This window comes from Cavia porcellus, unplaced genomic scaffold (genome assembly GCF_034190915.1).
Source record: "Cavia porcellus strain 051 isolate PalLab524CR breed Dunkin Hartley unplaced genomic scaffold, mCavPor4.1 scaffold_27, whole genome shotgun sequence".
Taxonomy (NCBI): domain Eukaryota; kingdom Metazoa; phylum Chordata; class Mammalia; order Rodentia; family Caviidae; genus Cavia; species Cavia porcellus.
The window spans coordinates 46,917,842-46,940,200 of NW_026947510.1; the positions used below are offsets into that span (position 1 = coordinate 46,917,842).

Genomic DNA, 22,359 nt, shown 5'->3' on the forward strand with positions numbered 1-22,359 from the left:
GACTCCGTAAATATGAATTCTTTTCATAGCCGAAAAGAACACTCTGGGGATGAAAGGAAGGGAGAATTTCTAGAAGAGGAGGTAAGGCTGCTGCCACAGCGCACAGAGCCAGGTGCAGACGGCAGCCTGTGCCCTCTGCTGCACCGAAGAGGGGCAGTGCCCTCAGCTCCGCTCTTCCCCCCGAGCTGCCCCTGTGCCAGGCAGGTCTCTGTGACTGAGTCAGCCAGGAGCCGAGAAAAGCTCCACCCTGCTATTGTCTAGAGGCCATCTGTTCCTAAATGAGACTCCTTTCATCACCACTGAATCTCAGGAGAAGCTGTGCTTGTGTTTCTGATTAAAAATATATACATTTTAAGGCACAAAGTGCATGTTTTTAAAAGGAAAATAACAACCCCCAGGCAAAGCATCATAAGCCCATGTGGATTTGGAAAGGTCAGACTACAAAAACTGCTCATCTCCTCTAGACTCGGTTTACAGCGTGCCTCACATACCTCTTCCCGTAAAAGTGCCACAATCAACATGGTAACCCAAAATGAACGGACTAAAGAAAAGCACGAGCTGACAGAAGCATTATAGCCTCTGGAAGTATCTGAGACAGCAGCTGCAGACTGTTCCCAGACACTCTGATAATGGGGCACATAATTAGTTTTCCTCGGCAAAGAAAAATAGGAGAACTGATGAGGTCAAACTCCATAAATTCATTCAATTCAGTGAGTGTGTTTGTTTGAATAAATCCTCTGGGCTTGAGACTGCAGGTCACGAGAGACAGACGAGACACTGACAAAGGACGAGAGGGCTGCCGGAGTAACCACTCACCCACCCACTCTCTCGTTCATTCATTCACTCATCTATTAAATATCTATTACGCACTGAGTTGGCATCAAAGGCGGCATGCCAAGCTTTGGGAATACAGGTGAGAAAGCGGTAGCCTGTCTTGAAGAATTTCAGTCACTTGACAAAATGGAATAGCAAATAAACATCCCCCGCCCCTACTGGCAGCACTTGGAAGAGGATGCGAAGATTACCACGGAACAGCAACACCTGGACAGCTGGGTGGGGTGGAGGACAACAGGTGCAGGGCAGTAGAAGACTTTCTCAGACCAAGGTAAACACTGTGAAAGCCAAGGGCTACTTATTCAGGCAGACAAAAGGCAGGCAGGAGAAAAGAAAATCTCTGATACACTATGCATTAGAGTTCCCAAACCCCACTGGTCAGTGTCAATCTGTAACTGTTTTATTAACAGCCTTTGGCAAAATGAGGAAACTGGGCAGCAAGCGAAGCTTCCAGATTTCATTTTAACCTCTGTATTTTGAGGCTATGTCCAATCTCTCTTTTGTTGTTGGAGACAGAACCCAAAGACCTCAGCATACTAAGCATATGTTAAACTGCTGGGCTACAACCCCAGCTCCCTCTTTCTGCTTTTGATGTTACTTTATAAAGTTTTTAATAAAATGGGCAGTCTTTTTATTTTCTTATTAGAACACGTTTCCTATGCACAATGTATGCACTGGCTGTGCGGCGTTCGCACGTGTTATATGGCATCTTCATCCTTTTTCTTTCCTTACCCTTTCTCCTCCCTCTCCTCTCCTTCCATCCACAGATCCCTTCCCAGTGATGGTACTTTATAAATTTCCTTACTTGCCAAATAGAAAATTATCAGCACTGTCCGTGTTTTCATTCATTTGGCAATTTCCTAGTAGATTAAATCCCTAAATCTTGGGAAATCTCCATTAACATGATGCATTAACACAGCCACCAGGACTTGGCGTGATCAGTAGGCAGGGTACACGTGGCAGATAAATACACAGTGGTTTACACAGGAGATGAAGTTCAGCGAGTAGGCAGGGATGCAATTATGAAGGGTTTTATTTAGATGACTAAGAAATTTAGATTTTATTCCACAGGCAAAAAAAGTGGAGGTGACCTTCAAAGGAATAGAAAGGAGAAAGTGGAATGCTATGAGAGTCCTTTAGTCTTTTTTTTTCAGATGCTCTTGCGTGAAATGCTGTTGTTTGGTAACCAACCCACCTCCTAAGACTTAAATCAAAATCAGGACATAAAGGTAAAATTCTCCCGTGAATTCTAATGCTCATTCAAAGGTAGAGGGCTAATATTAATACAATCCTCCTTCTCTAAATAAATGTATAGACTATAGCTTCCAAACTCTCCTGAGTCTTTCCCGGGGTCACTTTTGAGCAGGGTACTTGGCCAACAGCACCCTAATGACAAGACACAAAGTGATGTAAACATTTCTTGGATTCTCACTCGAGAATGCAACATGTTTGCATAAATTATGATGTATATGTGTGATAGGGCCTCCTACTAATGATCTACCATGCTAGTTTTCAAGAGTTCTGATTTTTAGTTTACCAAGGATTCTCATCACATTGTACAAAGAAGGCTGGCTGTGAGAAGCACTTAGCAAAATAACAATGCTTCCTTTGTGTGGGAACACAGGGAAATTCTGAAGTTCCTGCAGTTGTCAGAAAAGACATGTTTTCAGCGCACCATCAATATTGTGGGGGAACTGGCTCTGATTTCCCAATTGTTTACTGTTTTTGTTGGGAAATATAAATTACGTTAGTCATTGCTGGATTAACCAAAGGCAAATTCGGTTTGCATCTGGTGTGCCAACCAAGTAGGAGCATTCCAGGCATGGAAATAAAAATAATAATTTGATGTCTAAATTTCTTAAAAAACACTGAAGTAATCATTCTGAGCAAATTCAAAGCTCTGATGTACTAAGTGTACTACACTCTTTTCAATGCTTAAGTCTTCTAAAAGTTTTCACCAGAATTTTGTAACTTAGCAAAATCCTTACTTGTAAATTACAGGCCTAACTTTTTGGTGTGTAGCAATGAGAATTTATATTGATAATATTTTATGTATATTTTAACAACTTTAATTTGAGCGATATGTATATAATTTACAAGCCAAATACCAGTCATCCATAAATCTGCTGGTATAGTTGTAGCTCATAATTAGCACACTCTGGAAGCAGGCTGCCCTAAATTCAAATTATAACCCTATCTCCTACTACGTGTGATACTCAGAAGATGTTCCATTCCCTCTAAGCCTCTGTTTCCTCAAGTGGAAAATAAAAATAAAAGAATTCCTATTTAATATACTGTTAAGATCACAACTGTAAATCCTTTAGCATGGAACTTATTACATTTCTCAAAGTTAGTCATTCATTATTACTTATTGCTATTTTTATTTGAATTTTTTTTTTTGTCTTTTTCATTTTTTATCGGTACCAGGAATTGAACTCACGACTGCCTGCTTACAAGACAGGTGCTTATGCCGCTGAGCTAAATCCCCAGCCCCTTTTATTTGAATTTATGTTTTTCTAAACTCTAACATAGAGTAAAATATGTCAAATAAAAAGGAAAAGGAAGTTGAGTGCTCTAAAGGCACCAAATGAATACATCTGAGTTTTGCCAATAAAGAAAACAGGAAAAGCACCAAGCAAATGTTGCAGGAATTATTCTCATACAGAACCAACCAATCAGGGGTAGAAAAATGGGATAATATCCAAAGGAGCTGAAAAGGAGAGGAAAGAGGATTCCAGCCTGTGCCAAAGGGCCCAGGGAACCCCTTGTCCACAAATGTCACCCTATTTCAGCAAATCTAGACAACTGAACAAGATGCCTCCAATGTTCAACAATGAAGAAGAATCACTAGAAAACCACCTGCTTAATTCTACCGATATTGATGAATGTAAGCTTAAGTTCAATTTATTAGCTTTTATGTAAGCAGCTTTTCACATGGCTATTGTCAATATCTGGAATACATTACAAATACCTAAGGAGCCAAAGGCACATGCTGCCAGCAGGAAGGTGTCCCAGGCACCACGACAGACCAGAGCAGTCAGTTATCAGACACCTGGCACCAGCAAATAAACTGAAGTGATGCTGTAGTATTTGCTCAGAATGCAGATTGAGAGATTTCTAATTTTTAAAAATGTCTGTCTCTTGAAAAGATGCTTTAGTGGTATTTGCCCCGTATGTGCACAAGTGTGCCTACATATGTGCGTGTGTGTTTGAGTGTGTTGCAGGGCAAGGAACACACCAGAGTAAGTGTTTTGTAGTCCTGAATTGACTTGATTTACGTGAGCAGGGTGAGGGAAGGGAATGCGATTGCAGGAACGTGTCCTCATGCCTGTCAGACCCTTGTTGTAGAGCACCCTTGTCCTAGTGCTCTAAAGCACAGTGGACCAGAAGAACGGAAGTGGCAAAGAGATCCTGCAGAACTGGTATAACCATGCACGCTCCCCTTCCTCCTCCATGTTAGCCACGAAGGACCAGCGAAGGACCTCCATTGTGGATCATCAACAGCCAGCAAAGAGCTCTCAAATACACTAACCCCACAATACCAACAGATGTCAGTCAAAACAAGAGGAGAAAGCCAACCAGGGTGTCTCCTAACAGGAGTTTTTAACCTCTCCCTGAGCGATGCCACCCAACTTTTCACTACACGGAGGATCACCTGAAAACAAATCAACACAGAACTGGTAAGAGAGCTATTGTATTGAAACACATGAAGAATCTCATCTAACAACTGAAAGAAAAGTTTAGAAAAAAAAAAATACAATGATAATGGGCTCCACTGACAGATGAAAATGTAATTCCAGCCCACATGGCATGATGCAGGGCTGAGAACCTAGACAACATCAAATCTGCTTGCCTTGTTTTGAATACCAGCACTTAAGATGCAAATCCTATTTACTATGTATCTTCCTCTGTCCCATTAACTTCCCAAAAGCATTTCCTTGTTCCGAAGTTTTTATGCTGAGTCTCTTAGATCGGCCCATTCCATACTATTCTCATTGTCTGCATTGCAGACTGGGCTCCTGCTATGATTTCCCTTTATTTTTATTATTAGTTTAACATATACAAACTTATGAGGTACAACAAGAACAAATCAGGTACTTAGCATTTTCACCTCCTTAACATTCTTTGAGGTTTTGATTAACATGTCAGAACTGTACACATTTGCTAGGCAGGTGCACATCTGTAATCTCAGCATTCAGGAGGCTGAGGCAGGAGGATGGTTGCAAGTTCTAGGCAAGCATGGGCTACAAAATCAATCCAAAGCCAGCCTGAACTACACAGCAAGATTCTGTCTCCAAAAAAAAAAGCACACATGTTTGTGAGGTACCGTGTGGTATTTTAATACATACATACAGTATGTATTGACCAAGTCAGGGTACTAAAAATATCCATCTCCTTTGAGTTCAGAGGATTCAGTCTCCTCTTTTCCAGTCAGTCATTAAACACATAATAGGCTATTATGAGCTACAGTCACCCCACTGGGCTGTAGAATTCCAGAACTTAGTATTTCTCTGGTTTTGGTACCTATTATCCAAAATCCTCCTATCTCCTTTCTCTCCCTCTTCCCAAATTCTAGTGTATTATTCTACATCCAGATGGACTTTTAAAGAACATTTGCTTATGAGAAAGAACATGCGGTATTTACCTTTCTGTGTCAGACTTCCTTCATTTAACGTATGTTCTCTAGTTCCACCCACATTGCTCCAAATAACAGGATGTTACTCTTTTATGACTGAATAATATTCCATCGTGTATGTGTACCATGCTGTATCATTCATTTATCTGCTGATGAGCAGACTGAGTGTCTTAGCTATTGTGAAGTACAGCCATAAACAGCAGCGTGCACCTAGGTAACTTTGATACGCTGATTTCATTTCCTTTGGATAGATACCCAGAAGTGAAATTGCTCCATGCTAGAGTAGATCCAACTTTAGCTTTTTGAGAGACTTTCATACTGTTCTCCATAATGACTGTATCAATGTAGAGTCCTATCAACAGTATACGCGAGTTTCCTCTTCTCCACCTCCTTTCAGTATTTGTTATTTTTGGTCTTTTTTGATAGCAGCCATTCAAACCAGAGTGAGACAACCAATCACTGTGGTGTGGATTTCCCCTGGATTGATGGATGATGAAGCTGAGTGTTTTTGCATAGATCTGTTGGCCATCTGAATTGCTTCTTCTGAGAGGTGCTTAACTCACTCACATTGCCTCCGTGCCTGAGGCTGCCAATCTGCCCTCACAGAACATCCAGATTCATGCTTCTCACTACCCTCATCTCATCACTTCTGCTTCTCAGAGCTTACGGTGATTCTTAAGCTTCTACGTAACCTCTTCCTAACTGCCCAAGACTTTTTTTTATTATACCCCAAAACCCATCATCTTGTTCAAATCGAGCATTCAGCATTACCTCTCATCTTCGAGTTCTCCCTCAACACTACCAACATAGTAGGAATCCAACAATGAGAAAACAAAAGTTAGCGTAAGTGTGCCTTCTATCACTCACAAGTTAAGTTTTTATTTTACCTTTTCCTGCTCCTTATCCACCCCCATGCCAATCACCCATCCCGGACCTGTGCTACAGGAATGGAAGACCTGATTTAGGGCAGCCCATCTTTCTCTCAAGTAAGATTCATGCAATATTCCCACTGCCAGAGCAAATACAGCAAAATTAACATGTACCAGTTTTTTAAATCTACATTTTCTCTCTTCTGAATAGAACATCTATTTTGCCTCTTGCTTCCCATTTCCCCACAAAAATCCAAACTATTTTCCTTCCCTCCCTCCTGTGTGCCCCCCTGAAATAATGACATTTCCAGAAACCAGATTCATGTGATTTAAGCATCTCACAGCGAGGTGTGTTTCCTGTCAAACTGTGGACCTTATGGTCCTGGAGCACAAGCAGAGAAAGCCCAGCAGTGGACTGTGAAGAGGACTTTTGAAAAATCCACAAAAGACAAGAGTGGGTAGAGCAAACAAATACATTCAGTACACACACACACACACACACACACACACACACACACACAATCAACTCCCCTCACAGAGAGCCAGCACCGCAGAATGAAAGGTATTATTCTTAAAGTCAAGTTCACTAGATGTTGCTTCCAGGCACCATAATGGTGTATCTTGACGTTTCTTGTATCAACTGTAGATTTCCAGCACCATGACTGAAACAGGGTGCACTGTGGTTTGGTGACTGGATTTATAGTGTCAGAAACAAAATGCACAAAGCAAGAAGAAGGGAAGGAACTCTGGAAGTAAGTGATCATCCAACCAGGAGATAGTTCTTAGAAATCAGTCCAGAAGTCAGCAATCCTGAATTCGAGTCCTGATCAGCCAATCATTACCTCTCTAAGCTTTGTTTCTTGCTATGTCAGTCACACATTCAAGGTCAGAGAGCTAGAAAATGAGGAGGAGTTAGAGAAAAAGAGGGAGGAACATAAAGTCAGACTTGAAATTGAAAAAAAAAAATTAAAAACATGCACATTAAAGAACATCAAAACGTAAGAAGTAAATACTATTTAAAAAGAACAAATTATCACCATTTATAAATTATGCAAACACATAAGCGCATACCTGAAAAATTCAAGAGGACAAACTGGAAAAAAATACACTAGGTAAATCTAGTATTATGGCTGGCAACAAGTACATTCAATGACTTTCCAATATATAAAAAATAATCATTAGAAAAATGATGAAAGTTAGATGCTACTAGAAAAATAAAAATGCATGGAATATCTAAGAGGAATCACAATTTTTAAAAAGTGCAGAATTTGTGAGAAAAAAATGAAATACTATTTACAAAAATAAAATAAGGATTTGCTCTCCAATGACATTTCAGTTTTTTAACAATAATGATACTTAAATTAATGAAATCAAATAAAATCTCAACAGGAATCACTTGAACTTTGAAAAGCTATCTTAATTCTACCTAAAAGAAAAATACAACAGAATAGCCCACAGAAAATATTGACAAAAGAAAGTGACTGGTTCTATCAGATATTAAAATTTTACTGTAAAGCTACCACAATAGAGACTGACCACATGGCTTTGGAATGGAATTAGCAAGCTAAACCTATGGAAGACAAGTCATACTTCCAAAACAGACCCATGAATATAAGTTTTCTCAGTACAGATAAATGTGTACTTCGAATCAGTAAACAGTGTTGATCTTCTGTTTCAGTAATGATGCTAAAACATATGGTGGAAAGAATCCAATCTCCAACTGACTGTATGAAAAGAATCATAGATCGTAACAAGTTAAATCATAAAAATACCAGCTGAAACTATCTTGAGCTACAAGTATCAGGACACGGCAGCTCAACAGCCATAAAGGAAAAAAATATTAAAAACTAATGAAACTGATTTCTTCATGAGCTTTATACCTTTACAGAAAAAAAATTTTTAAATATAAAGAACAAAATCAAAAATCAAAATAGTGGGGAAAATACTTGCAACACATATACTTTGTACTATGCATGCTACATTAGGTATCAACTGACAAGAATATTGGGAATAAGAAAGAAAAAGGGTTGAAACTCGCTACATGATTTTATTTAAAATATGTTATAATTATTCATTGCTATATAAGAATGGTAACTAGCAATTGTTATTTGGGGTAAGATTGGCAGCTTAAAAAGACTTTTTCTGGGAGTCTCTGCAGGTCAGGCGTATCGTGACCTAAAAGGTCTAGATCAAGTTCTCTCACAATGCTGCAGAGAAGCTATCAGCCGTGGCTGGAGCCATCACAACCTGGACCATACCATCACATCTCACACGATTGCTGGTGGTCTCAATGCCTCCTGGAAATTGACCAGAACCCCAATTTCTTACCATATGGCCATCTTCACAGACTAAGTGCCCTCCTCCCAGGCACGCAGATGGCTTTTCCCAGACCAAGGAGGGAACAGATAGCACCCAAAATGAAGCCATGGTCTTATTACAGTAACCTAGTGTCAGAAGTGACTCACCATCACTTCTGCAGCATTTTGTATTATTCAGAAAGTGAGTCACTACATGGGGCCTACAATCAAAGGGATAGGTGACACAAGAGACAGAATATCAGGATCTCTGGGAGCCACCTCAGAAAGTGTACCCCATAATAGATGACAGAAGGATAGACAGATGAGAGATAGATATATGGAAAGACAGACAGGGAGGCAGGCAGATAGATAATAGAGAGATAGATAGATAGATAGATAGATAGATAGATAGATAGATAGATAGAACACAGGTAAATAAATTCATACAGCCATATAGCAGGGGGATTATACATCTCTGACTGTTAAAGTAGTCCTCGATTATTACTATTGTCCTGATATAAACAAAGCATTTTACTTCAAGTGTCCCTGGACACTCAGAAGAGTAAAGTATCCAGTATTCAAAACACTGACACTGCTTATCTCTGAAGACTGGAGAAGATCAAGAAGGCTTTTGTGTTTACTTAATACATTTGCATAAAGCTTTAACTCTCACAATAAGAATGCAGATTTTATTTTCTAAATGTACTTTCTAAGTTAGATTTCTGAATAACTCAGACCATGATCTTTTAGACTCCAGTTTAGAGACAATGTCTCAAGGCAAGAGAAAAGTCCCTGGTTATTTCCACAATGGAAAGAAATGCAAGAATTTTCCTTCCTAAATAGCACAGAAAAAGTCCCCACAAGGCTGGTTGTTCCACTCTGGTCTCTCATAGAGGAATGAGCTCTGGCTCCTCTCACTATGGAGGTACGTAGTCTTGGCATCCAACTCACAGATACAAACAGAGGCTAAACAAGTAGGCTAGAATGGCCAGAGTTACAAGAACAAGTCTACTCCAAAGCTAAGCCAATCGGATGAATCAGATTTTTTTGGCAGACCCAGAGTAGGAAACACCCACCCCCCAGCAATGTAGACTCACTGATTTATTTGTAGAACCCTTGAAGAGCAAGTGGTACAAACAACCCTAACTTTAATGACAGTGAAAGATCCAGGCTGACGCTTTATCATTTGAGATTCATTCATTGGTGTTAAAGTGGGGTGATTTGAGGTAGTATCAGGCTCAGAACTTGAGCTCTGAGCGAGTACCTGTCATACTGCAGTGCTTCAAGCTAACAAGGACGTTCCTGAGCTGTACAGTTAGACCACCTACTAGCAGCATAACCCTAAACAAACTCTTTAAGCTTTTTTTGCTTCCGTTTCTACATCAATAAAAGGACCATCTTAAAAGGCTAGTATGTTGCTGTTAACATCCATAAAATACTTAAATGAAGGGAATATCGCAGTAACCATTCATTAGATGCTGGCTCCCAGCACCACTGACCACAGAAATGGCCTCGGGCAAATAATTACAGCCTGTTTCTTTGAAAAGTAAGGATAATATCTATCTCCGGCTGTATTTGTGAGTGTTAAATGATAACATTGTGTAAAATGCTTAAAACAGTGCCTAGCATATGGCAGACACAAAATAAACAACAACGATATTACTAAAAATATCATCATTTTGTCTGAGCGACTGCGCTGATGTTAGGAGCTAGGGTTAAACTTCTGATGCATTGTGCAACACAGCCTCCTGCACTGTGCTCATGCATCATTGGTGCTCGGTAAATGTTAATTAAATCCGAACTTAATTTTCCATATTGAATCTCTATTTTAAAAGTTGAAAGAATTTCTTGGATCTCTTACAAGTTATAAATCTTGAAATCTGATACATGAAGAGCCATCTTCTGGCTTCTTTATTGGTTCCTTCCTTCTGCAGCAGGATATGCAGTGAGATTTTAGGCTGCAGTGATGGCTTAGGTCTAGGGCAGGACACACAGCTGCTAGGTACCCCCACATGTGGCCAGCCCCTCAGAGGGTTTGTGGAGGGATCTGATTAGCAGCCCTGCCCCAGCCCTGGCCAATAAGAAGGGACAACTGGGGGCAAAGGGAATTTGCTGAAAATTGGGGATTCTCCTCTTCCTTGAAAACAAGACGACTCCATGGAATGAAGATGGGGTACCTGGCCAGAAGGTCATCATTCCTGACTTGGCTAGATGCTCTGGTCTCCTCCTGGGCTTTATGAGCAGTAAGAGAAGAGAGAGGAGGAATTGCCCGTAGGAAAGGGATCCACTGTAAGTTGCAGGAAATGGTCAGAGACACTGATGACATGGACTGAGGCACCTGGATGCCTTGCCTTGTGAGAAACCTTGTCCTGCTTGAGAGGAAACAACCAGCTCGGATGAGCACATTCTATTTCTGGGTCCCACATGGATTAGGAAACAACCCACAGAGACTGAGTGCTATGAGGGAACAACTTATCCAGGGGAGCGATGTGACAAAATACGATTCTCTCTCTCTGAAAATTACAGTCATGGCTTCACACTGAGGCCAACATATGCTAAGCTGCGTATCTTTTAAAGTTCAGAAAGCCACCAGATTTTACAGCCAGCCATCTCTCAACAGGTTTCTAAAAGGTACCAACCCACAGAATCAGTCCTGCCAGCATCCAGCTGACTCACACGGGGGAAGGACTGGGAGAAATCAGTGCCCTCAGAGGGTCATCCTCTTCCGGTGCACAACTCCTGGTCTCCCACCTAGGAGGAAACAAAGGTTTTCCTTCCTGCCAACAAAAGGAGAGAAGCAGACATAGCACCACGGACGCTTACTTATCAACATCAAGAAGGCCTGCATTGCAGCTATTCCAGAGGCTGAAACAGGAGGATCACAAGTTCAAGGCCAGGTTGGACAATTTAGTGACACCCTATCTCAAAATAACAAAGTAATGGGGAGGTAGCTTAATGTTTCTAGGACTGAATTCCCAGTACTGACAAAACAAAAAAATCAAGAAAGCCTAAAGAGAACCAAGCATTTCCTTCTTGGATTGTCCTTCGGCAATGGAGAAAGTTGGAAAGAGAGATCGTGAGTCCGGGGTGGACAGGGAAGAATCCCAACTTGGCAAAAATGGGGAGCACCCTGTGGATGTGGTATTGACCAGGACTCTGCTTAAGAAGGCTCCATCCAAGTGAAGACGCCACGGCCAGAGTCTGTCGGGGAGATAACAATCCTGGGCTATAAGATTGTTATCTCTTCCTGCTATGGGGGCTATGAGGATTGTCCCCTCTTCCTGCCCAATCTGAAGTCACAGGCCCTAGAGGATGTGGGCAGGACTCTGTATTGAGGGTCACAGAGTAACTTAAATGGGGTAACCTCAGCTTACAGTAGTGTAGTTAATCTCTGACCCACACTGTATCAGAGAACAAATGCCCTTTCCACCTTCCAGGCAAGATCCTAGAGCCTGGGGGAGCCCCTGAGTTTGTGTCCCTGAGCAGGGACAGACAATATGCTTTAAAATAAATAAAACTGAGCTAAATGGCAGACTGGGACTCTGCCAACAATCAAGTGGATATAAACTAATAGAATCTGGCCAACTTGTTGAGAGACCCAGTAGAGCCAGCTAGGTGGAATGGGAGGTGGGCATCAAAAGGCACACTGGAGATGGCATGGGTAGAGCGGTTATTAGGAGAAATTAGAATAAGTTTTTATTGCTTTATTCCTAGTTGTGATTCTCTGTTCATAGCTTCCATGGTCTAATTGCCAGGTACTCCCTTTCCTTTGCTCTGCTATTTCTGCGTGGCCAGCTGAGTTGAGAACCAATGCCTGCAAAGGCAGCAATCCAAGGCATTCGAGGGTTCAAGCCAGCACGACATTCAGCCTTTGATTCTACCCATAACTCAGCTTGTTCTCCCCACGGACTCATGTGTCTTCTAGCTATGTTTTAAAGTGCATTTCCTCTCTAACATTTCACATGTTGCGAAGATTAGCAAGAGTCAACAGTTATTATCCTGTTAAACTGATTCAGACACCCTCCCTTAGCCCTCTGCCCCAAGGAATGGACTCAGGGAGAGGCCCTGGGCCCTTGCTGAAGTGTACCAAAGACACATTCACACAGCTTGTTCTGAAAGTGAAGTTGAAACTGTGCTTGTTTTCCTTCCATAAAGAAGTAAAGTGGAGAGACTGAAAACATTGCTTTTGTTATAACACAAGACTGGGTACAAATTGAGTTCTGTGAGACTGAGCCCCACATCTTCCTAGCTTGGTACTCTAGTCTCAGCAAGTAGCACAGAGCCTGACATATGGAAGACAACTGAACAGATATTGTTTGAACAAAAGAATGAATGAAGAGGTGAACAAGTGAATTGGCTGTGAATATTTACAGCATGGAGGGCTAACACAAGGCAACAAGTGACTCCTAGAAGTTACACAAACATCCGTCTACTGGCCTCGGAGACAATCTCACATTTTCATTCATTCCACAAATACTTATTAGTAAGACTATCATCACATAACAAGTCTCCATCTCTTGCTTAAAAATATCAGGGACACAATGTGAGTCGCCATTTGCACAAGGATAAAGAGCAGAAGGCACAGGGCAATGATGGCACAGGCCCAGGGCACCCCACTCAGGGAAATATCATCATTTACCGTTAAAAATCACTGTGTGCCCACTCTTTCTAAAAGGGCACACAAATCTAAATCTGCCCTTAACCCAAGTCTAAGATTTTCTATAAATAGCCAAAAGTCAGTTATAAGAATTTCTGGTTAAAAAAAAAAAACTAAAAGGCACTAATTCTAAAAATCTATATACAAAGAAAATTGAGAAATCCTTTAGGATATTCATAAAAGTGTTCATCCTATCATCATTTATAAAAATGAGAAACTGCAATCATATGAATACCTAGTAACACAGAATTAATTAATTTTTCATCTAATTTAACAGTAGACAATCTTACAGCCATTAAAAAAGGGATGAGGTAAAGCTACAGATCCTGTTACCAGGAAATCCTTTTTTGGGTACAAACTTTTATTGACACACACAAAGCATGGAGTGTGCGAAAGAATATATTCCAGAATATCAGCAATGCTTGTTAAATGTCAATTATTGTCACAAATGAGAAGTGCTGCTTTTACCATTTACATGCTCATTATAATAAACACACCTCTTTAAGGGGCTTTCATTTTCTATACTCAGCTAGTCGCTAAATTTATACAAAGAGATTTGTCAAGGGAAAAAACTAACATACACACTTGTCAGCGGCATGAATCATCTTTTTTAAAAAAGCAATTTTTTCCAATATGGTAAAAATATTGCAAGAAATTCTCAATAAATAATGACATCTCCAAAATAAAAATCATAAAGCTACTTTATCACAAGTTTGAAAATTCAAAATTGTTTGATTATATATGAAAACTACTGTGCTATACTTTTGAACAACTAAAAGAGAATAAAATGCAATTTTGTAATATATACATATAAACATACACAAGAAGCTGTTTACAATGAGTACATTTGATGGATTGTAAGGGGTTTTTATCTCCTTTCTACTGCCTTTTAAATTCTTCTACAGTAAATATGTACTATTTCCAACATCAGATGAATAAGAACACTGAATTTTTAAGTGGACATGGGAGGGCATAAAATCATGCATATATTTACTATGTCCATAGCTGAAACAAGCACTTTGTTCAAAAATCCTACTATCATTACAATCATCTGGAAACCTCCAGTTGTATAACTCTGCTGCTTGAAACCTAGCAAATGGAGCGGGTGTCTCTGAATTCATTTCAGCTTCCTCCTGGCACCTAATTACAGGAGTGACACAGCTCTTATGGTCTTGGCTGCTTCCCTGTCACACAATACCATAGCTAGAAGAGAGCTCAGCAGAAAGGGAAAGCAATCAATCACTTCAAAACTACTGCTAAGTATCCAGAGCAGACAAACTATAATCCATGACACACCTCATTATTCAATTTTTCACTGGCCTGGCTAATGTCTCAAGACGGGGCTGGGATCTATATGAAACTGGAGGTCTTGTCTGGTTTTTATATCTGCACTCCTAGCATCTCACTGGCTCTGTAAACATTCAGGAAAAATAGCAGAAGGAATGAATGAACAGTCAGGTGACAATACTGGGCTCTGCTGTCTTCCTCAAAATTTCCCAAACCATTGACAGCAACCACTATACTAACAATACGAGAGAAGAGGGCGTGTCGGAGGCCACATGGCACTCAAATGTCCTTTTACTGAGGTACTCAGTACCAATTATAAACACAGAATGTGTTCCATGGCACAGCTTTTCCCCTTAATATAGATCAATAATTAGCTACTAATCAGTCCTAATCCTCTCAAGATAACTATTGCAACCAGTAATTGAGGCACAGAAAGATCATTTCCAAGGTCATAAAATTAACAAGTAATAAAACCTAGCTGGTCTAGGCATGGTGGAGCACAACTGTAACTGTAGCCCTCTGGAAGAATAAGACACAAGGATCATAAGTTCAAAGCCATCCTGGGAAACTGAGAGATAGAGATCTTGTTCCAAAATACTAAAAACTTTTAAAGGCCCAGGCACGTGAAGGTCTTGATTTCCATCTCCAGTAAAATGAATGAATGAATGAATGAATGAATGAATGAATGAATGAATGAATCTGGATCTGAACTTGATTCTTTGGGGCCCCAAAGTCAAGCTTGTTTCTGGAGAGCAGCAAGCTTTCTTTCCATCAGCTCATCTCTCTGGGTAAGGATGGCTACAGATTCCACATTAATCATCTGAGTTAATCATCATCAGAAACCCATAAAGTGGGCTAGCATAATATACTCATTTTTCAAATGACAAAAGTATAGAGAGGTTATATAACTTTGCTCATGCAAACCCCAACAGAGTTAAATTAAAACAAAAAGTGAAAAGTATTGTATTTTACTATGAATTGATCGACTCTATTATGAGAGACTGCATTACAACAGCATCACTTGCAAGATTCACAACCTTGTCAAAAGATAAATTAAAAAGGCCATATATTACCAACTAACATATATAATAATTCAACCGATTCAATCAGTTTCATAAAACACTCCTCTCTCAAGTGAAAACTAATAGGTTCTCTCATTGCAAAGAAAAAAGAAAACCTATAATATTTCACTGGAGTATTGACCCTACAGTACAAACCAAAGGCATGCTAACCACCCCAATTTGCAAGGCTGAAAGGTAAATAAAAATATATCTAGAAGTTACAATCAAGCCAACAAACAGATAAGATATGTTGCATCCTTTTCTCCAGACAAATATGCTGCATAATAATCCAGAATGCCACATCGGATCTTAGTCCACTCAGACTTCACAAGCTCACTACTGGAACATGAGGACATGGGAAGAGGCCACTGCAGGTGGGCATGTGGATCTCAGGTCCCATGTCCAAGTTCCTTCCACAGCCTGCCCACCCTGAGGAGCCATCCCTTGGTGAAGAAGTGCACACCAGGGGACAAGTCATGCTCGGGAAGGAAGGCAGGGAAACGGAGGGAAACGGGTTGCAGAAGGGGCTGGGATCATGTGGGCAGATAATTCCAGACCTACAAAGACTCGACTAACACCATCCCCCTCGATAACGCATAGGGTCAGAGTCCCCTTGCTAGGGACAAAGGGAGGACTGCTGAAGGACACTGAACATGTCCCACATAAGAGGTGATGGGGACCATGGCATACACTCACTATCCAAACCTTCCCTAACCTTGCAAGATGCTGTCAAGTACTGGTACTTGACTCCTCCTCCAGGAACTCTTCAACTACTTGAGCATCCAGAGATGCCTCCTTTCCAATCAGCCAGTGCATTTATAATTTCTAGTTTGCAAATGTAGATCTCAATTGCCTATATTCTCAGGCTTTTAAAGTCCAGTCAACTGCATTGGCTTTGTTTTCCTAAACCAGTAGTTCTCAACCAGGGGATGGTCCCTAAGTCTGGAGACACATAGTCTCAGTTAGTGGACAGTCAGGGATGCCACTGCACACTCTGCAATTTGTAAGCCAACTCTCTGCCACAAGGAATCTCCAGCCCAAGGTGTTATGAGCAATATAGCAGTAACCTTCTGTAGAGGAAGAACTGTTTGAAAATAGAGAAGATGCCATCTCTTCCTCTGATCCCCCACTGCGAGGTGGTGTTGGGCATACAGTAGCTCCTCATTAAATATCTGACTTATCTGATTGACTATGCAGTTCCATGGCTTTCTAACACTTTTGCTCACACAATAACTAACACAAACTAGTGTGCCAGGAACCACTGTGGGCTATGTGAATGCAGACAGAAACGGGGTTTAAATCTGAGCAGAGCAGACAGACAAACTGGTGCTGTCAATACAGCACCACTAGTGCATCTGCCACGGCTAGCTATGTGCGTATGCACCTGTTTATTGTCTGTCTCCCCTCATCAGTTTAAAAATTCCAACAAAGCAAGAATTTTGTTAAGTATACTGTTACAATCCCATGATCTTCTTTGGTATAATGGTGGACACACACTAGTAGTTATTTTGAATAAAAGAAAGAAATGCAGTAATATGCCTATTCGGTACAAAGCACACTGAGACGTTTCTAGTATAACCCAGTGGGAGAGGGGAGGTGTCAAGTGAAGCCACTTAGCAGGGCACTCGCAAAAACTGAGCAAAAGTCATATGCTGGAAAGGTCTAAACATTTTCAACACTTCCATTCTCACAGCAATCCCACATTCTATAGGACAGTGAGGAAATGGACAGTGAAGACCACTGAAGAAAGATGATATAAAATGATGTTGCAAAATAGAATAGAAATCAAAGCCAGATTATAACTGCACTTATCCAAGATTATCAGAGAACAAGCAGAAAGTCTAAATTCAATTATTCAGGGTTTGAGATGCAACTCTATTGTTTTAGTCATGGATCTCTCTGAACTACCACATCCTCATCAGTAAAACAAGGAAAACACAAAAATCCACTTTCGGGCCAGGGGTTTAGCTCAGTATTGTTAGCGCCTGCCTGGCAAGCATGAGATTGTGAGTTTAATCCCTGGTACAAAAAAAAAAAAAACAGAGTAACAAATACTCACTTTATAGAACAGTTTGGGGTACAAAAGAAAATACATAGGAATACTAAGAACTAGGCCTTACATGTTTTATGTGTCCAAAAAATGTGAATAACAGATTTGTGCTATTGTGATTATTGCTGAGTTCCTCTACGTTTGTAAATCTGCAGCATACAGGTGAATTATTTCTTTAGGTATTACACCATTTTTTCCTAAGCTATTTCTTCAGGGTAAATTCTACAGATCTCCAACTTACAGACACTAAACTTCCATCTCATATACAGAGACAGTGGTACCTGCCTGGCATCTTCTCTATCTCCAGTGTCCATCTGATGCCCCAGGGCAACTAGGAGTGTCTAAAACTTTAAAGATCCATGCATTCAAAGGTAAGGAAAAGAAGAAGACACATAAAGCCAGAATTGTCCACATGACTTCAGAATTTGGAAAACAAAAGGCACGTGACTGCTGAGAGTCATCCTGACTAATTAGTAAGTCAACAATATCTCCAAAACAACCACTTCACTGCCTTATCCTGGGTTCTCCATTCCCAGCTCCACTGCTAACAGCACTGTACCTCCCCTGCAGGGAGCTGTGCCCTGTGACAGCTGGTGTTTGTCCGTTACTCTGGAGTCCTGCCTCGAACACACTCAAAAATTGGGACTGGCTTCCTCCTCCCTCCCAGCCTACCTTTCTGCGAGGTCTCTGCGGGCCACTTGGTAACTTTCCATCCCTAAAACATGGCAGGCACTGCCAAACCCCTCTGCCTTCACTGCATGAAACATCCTGCTATCCTTACCTCTTATTATGACTCTAACTCTTTTCTCAACCTTTAATTTTTACTAACACATTTTTGCAGTGTAAAATGATTACATTCCTCTTTGGGAGTTGGGGTGCTTATGTAACACATCTTACTTCTTTTTTTCATCCCCTTTTCCTCCCTGACCTCCTCTTTCCCTTCATTTCTTGGTCTCTTTCCCATTTGTGAAAGATCTATTACCTTATTTCCTATTATGTATCTTTCATTTTGTTCTTTATATTTTTGGTTCCTTATACAAGAGAGATTATGCAATATTTAAGCTTGTGTTTCTGAGTTATTTCACTTAACACTGTGGTCTCAAAGAGCATCCAACATCCTATATATGACTCACGTTTATCTTTATGGCAGATGAGCACTATCTTCTGTATGAACATCACATTTTTCTTTAACCATTCATTTGTTGGTAGACATATAGCCCATTTTCAAGAGTTAGCTATCATGAACTGTGTTGCTGTAAACTCAGGTATGCATGTATCACTGTAATAACATACTTTAACTCTTTTGGGAATTTTGGGAAGATAGGGAGATGGCTGGTTGGATGCAATTTCTATTTTTAATTTTTTAAGGCATCTCTATAGTGATTTCCATAGTGGTTATACTTGTCCTCAGTCCCACCAATAATGTAGAAGGCTTCCTCTTACCTGCTTAGCCTGGCTTATGGCAAACACTATCTCCATTCTAAAGTCTTATTTCTTCCCTTCCGTAGAATTAATACCATGTTCTGTGAACTTCCCCAGGACTTGGCCTATTTTTTTGGTACTACAATGGTCCTGAATTAAACAGAGACGTGGCCAGTATCATTCTAGGTGCTTTCTGTATGTCTCATGGATTTTGCACTACAAACACACGTGATGCTGCGCTACTAGAACTCTCACTTTACAAATGGGAAAGTTGAAGCGAGGAGAGTTGAACTCACCAATGATGGCACAACTAGAGGGATACAACCATAAATCCAACCACATTCAGACAGCTCCCTAAACTGTCACACTGCCACGCTGTCTTTCTCCATCACAAAGCAAATACACAGACATCTAAAAATTCTGTCCCTCCCATGCAATTATGGTAAGTCCTTTGATGATAGGGATGAAGACATGTTCATTTTTATAAGCATGACTAATATGCAAAGTTCCTATGAGGATTAAATGTGGCATACATATAAAGTACTTATCATACCAGGCAGATAGTAACACTCAATTATATATATATATATATATATATATGGCCTCATACATACATTCAAAGCTGAGGTTTACTTTTACTTTGGAGGAACAAATGGGTGAAAATCCAATGCTGCTTTCATTTAGCATTTTTCATACTACCTGCCTACTCAAACCAAAGCAACAAAACCTAAGAAAGTGTCTGTGCTAGGATCAACTGATTTCTTTATCTTTCCATCACATCTGATTGTCAGAGAAACTTCCTATTTAGTTCAAACTCTGCAGCTGTGTCACTGTCTTGTGGCCCTCTCCTCCGCAGTTTGTGTAAGCCTCCCATCTGAGAAGTATTCCTGTGGACTTCTACGGTTTTGAACTCAAAGAAGAAAATCACAAAAGTAAATAAAGCCACAAATGGCAAAATAATATCTAAAGGATCTGAGAGTATAGCTCAGTGGCCAGAGTGTGTGCTATGCATGGGTCCAATCCCCAGCACTATAAAAAATAAAATAAGAAAAACTGGAGCTTGAAACATAATAGAACACTCTCTTTTGTCTTTATGACATTAAAAACTACAACAAATAGCCATTATCTGTTTTCTTTTTGGTTTTTAATCTGTCATTCCTTAGCAAGAAGTAAGCTCTCTTAGAGGAGATAATTCTCCATGCTATATACGCTTATCCTCTTGGGATTACACATCTGTAGTAACAGTCGTCACTCACTAAATACTGCTCATGTATATGCCTATATGTGTGTGTGTGTGTGTGTGTGTGTGTGTGTGTGTGTATATAAATATGTATGGATGTGTGTTGTGCAGATGACAACATTCCATTATATATAAATAAACCTGCATCTCTCTATATATACAGAAATACACATTGTATACAAGTGTACAGATGTTTGTCTGGACCAGATGTTTCAGACTAGAGAAACACAGATACCTGCTTGCCAATACTGTGACTCCTTAACACAACACAGGCTATAGGCTGACCTAATGCTTAACAAACATATACTTGTACTCATATGCTAATAACCCAGGTGTTTAAAAAAAACAATGAATTTCACTAAATGTGCCAAGTAATAAAAATATTGTTTTGCCTTAGCAAACATGAAAGCTTGATTTTTCAAAACTCCTGTCTCTAGTTATTAGCTTAAGCAATGAGAATGGAGAGGTGAACATGAACAAATAACTTTCCTTCTGTAAGTCTGTCAGGTGAAACATTCCAAATTCTTATGTACTGGCCCAGTGTCCTGACGTAAGTTGTAACACATACAGAAAGTTGTAACCATAAAAATTATAAATAACCATTTTGGTGCAGTGTACCAGACATTTGCTATCAGTTGTCTATTATTTTTCACTACTATTATTTAAACCTCATAACAACTCTACAAGGGAGATGCTATCATCCTTTTGTTATAAAGTTAAAAGGTTATAAAGACTCAAAGAGATAGAGGTATCATGCCTTTTATCTGTTTCTGGCACAGGCAATGTGCAAGGTGAGTCTTCTAATCTGAAGCTCACGCTTTATTGGATAAGCTATGGTGCCTTTTACATAGTTTTATAGACAAGGACTTTAAGGGGTGTGTTCAGGTACTCTGTATAGTGCATAGATTTCAATAAGTCATTCTCCGCACATAGACGCTCGGCACAGACTGAGCTAAACACACTGAAGATTACCCCAGGCTGTGGAGAGAAAAGAGCACCCAGCAACAATCCGTCTGTGTTGATCAGAAGATGAAGCATTTTCCACTTGATTGTGTCCTCTAAAAACACATCTATTCTGTAACAGAGCTTCATTATTTCCCCATACACAAAAAAGGGACTCTTTCATTGCAAACGAATGAGAAGTTCTTAAGTGATTTCTGTGTATTACTTGAAATAAAAGTGTTTTCTGTCCTTAGGAACAGAAAACTGGGTGCTATGCCTTTTGCCTTCTTTTTTAAGTCCAGCACTCAGTGCCATGAATCAGAGAGACAATTCCTCTTTATGTGTTGTTAGGGGACTGGGGTAATTTTTAAAGTTAATGACAGTAGAGATATTAAAAAGAAAAAAAGAGAGAAAATCTCCCCTTCCCCTTCCCAGTTTTAAGGAATATTCTACTGCCTTCCTCTGGGACAACTGACTATATCACGTCTGTGACCTTCCTTCCAACAGTAGGCCTAGGGAGGGGAGGGGAAACATATATCCAAAAGTTTTTAAAACCTACGGATGCTTGTTAACATTGGTAAGGAAAGCAGTGTAAACGTTTATGCTGTCTCTCTCCGGCCCACACATTGGATCCTCTACAGAGCAGAGGAAAACCTCCCCCTACCCCCCCCCCCACCCTATCATCACAAAGAAGCCGTAGCATCTTGAGCCCCGGGGGACTGAAGGTGAAAGGGACGCCCTGTCGCGGCAGTCCTGGTGCCTCCCCATGGTTCCGGGAAAACAGAAGAAGAGGAAGCAGCTCTAATCTCCCTCCACCCCACCAACCGCTGGCTCCAGGAACTTCTTTTCTTCCCCTAGACAAGGGAAACTGCAGCCTCCAAGTGAAGCTCAGAGTTCTGATTTCCTATGCAGGTTTTGTTGTTGTTTCTTCTCTGATTTTGAGTTTCTCCCTAACATACATCTCCCACCTTCCAGAAGCATCCACAAGTTTAAGCCAACAAAAGGAGCCGAGAGCTTTTAAATGGTGCAAATTCCAGGATCCACACTCCAAAGATAAATGACCT

The 22,359-nt window shown here is 40.4% G+C and overlaps 1 protein-coding gene across 1 annotated transcript in view; it reads right to left on the reverse strand.

Annotated features, from left to right (window-relative positions):
- The window catches only part of St8sia1 (ST8 alpha-N-acetyl-neuraminide alpha-2,8-sialyltransferase 1), a 139,770-nt gene that overhangs the window by 116,066 nt on the left and 1,345 nt on the right, over positions 1–22,359 (reverse strand). The window lies entirely within an intron of this gene.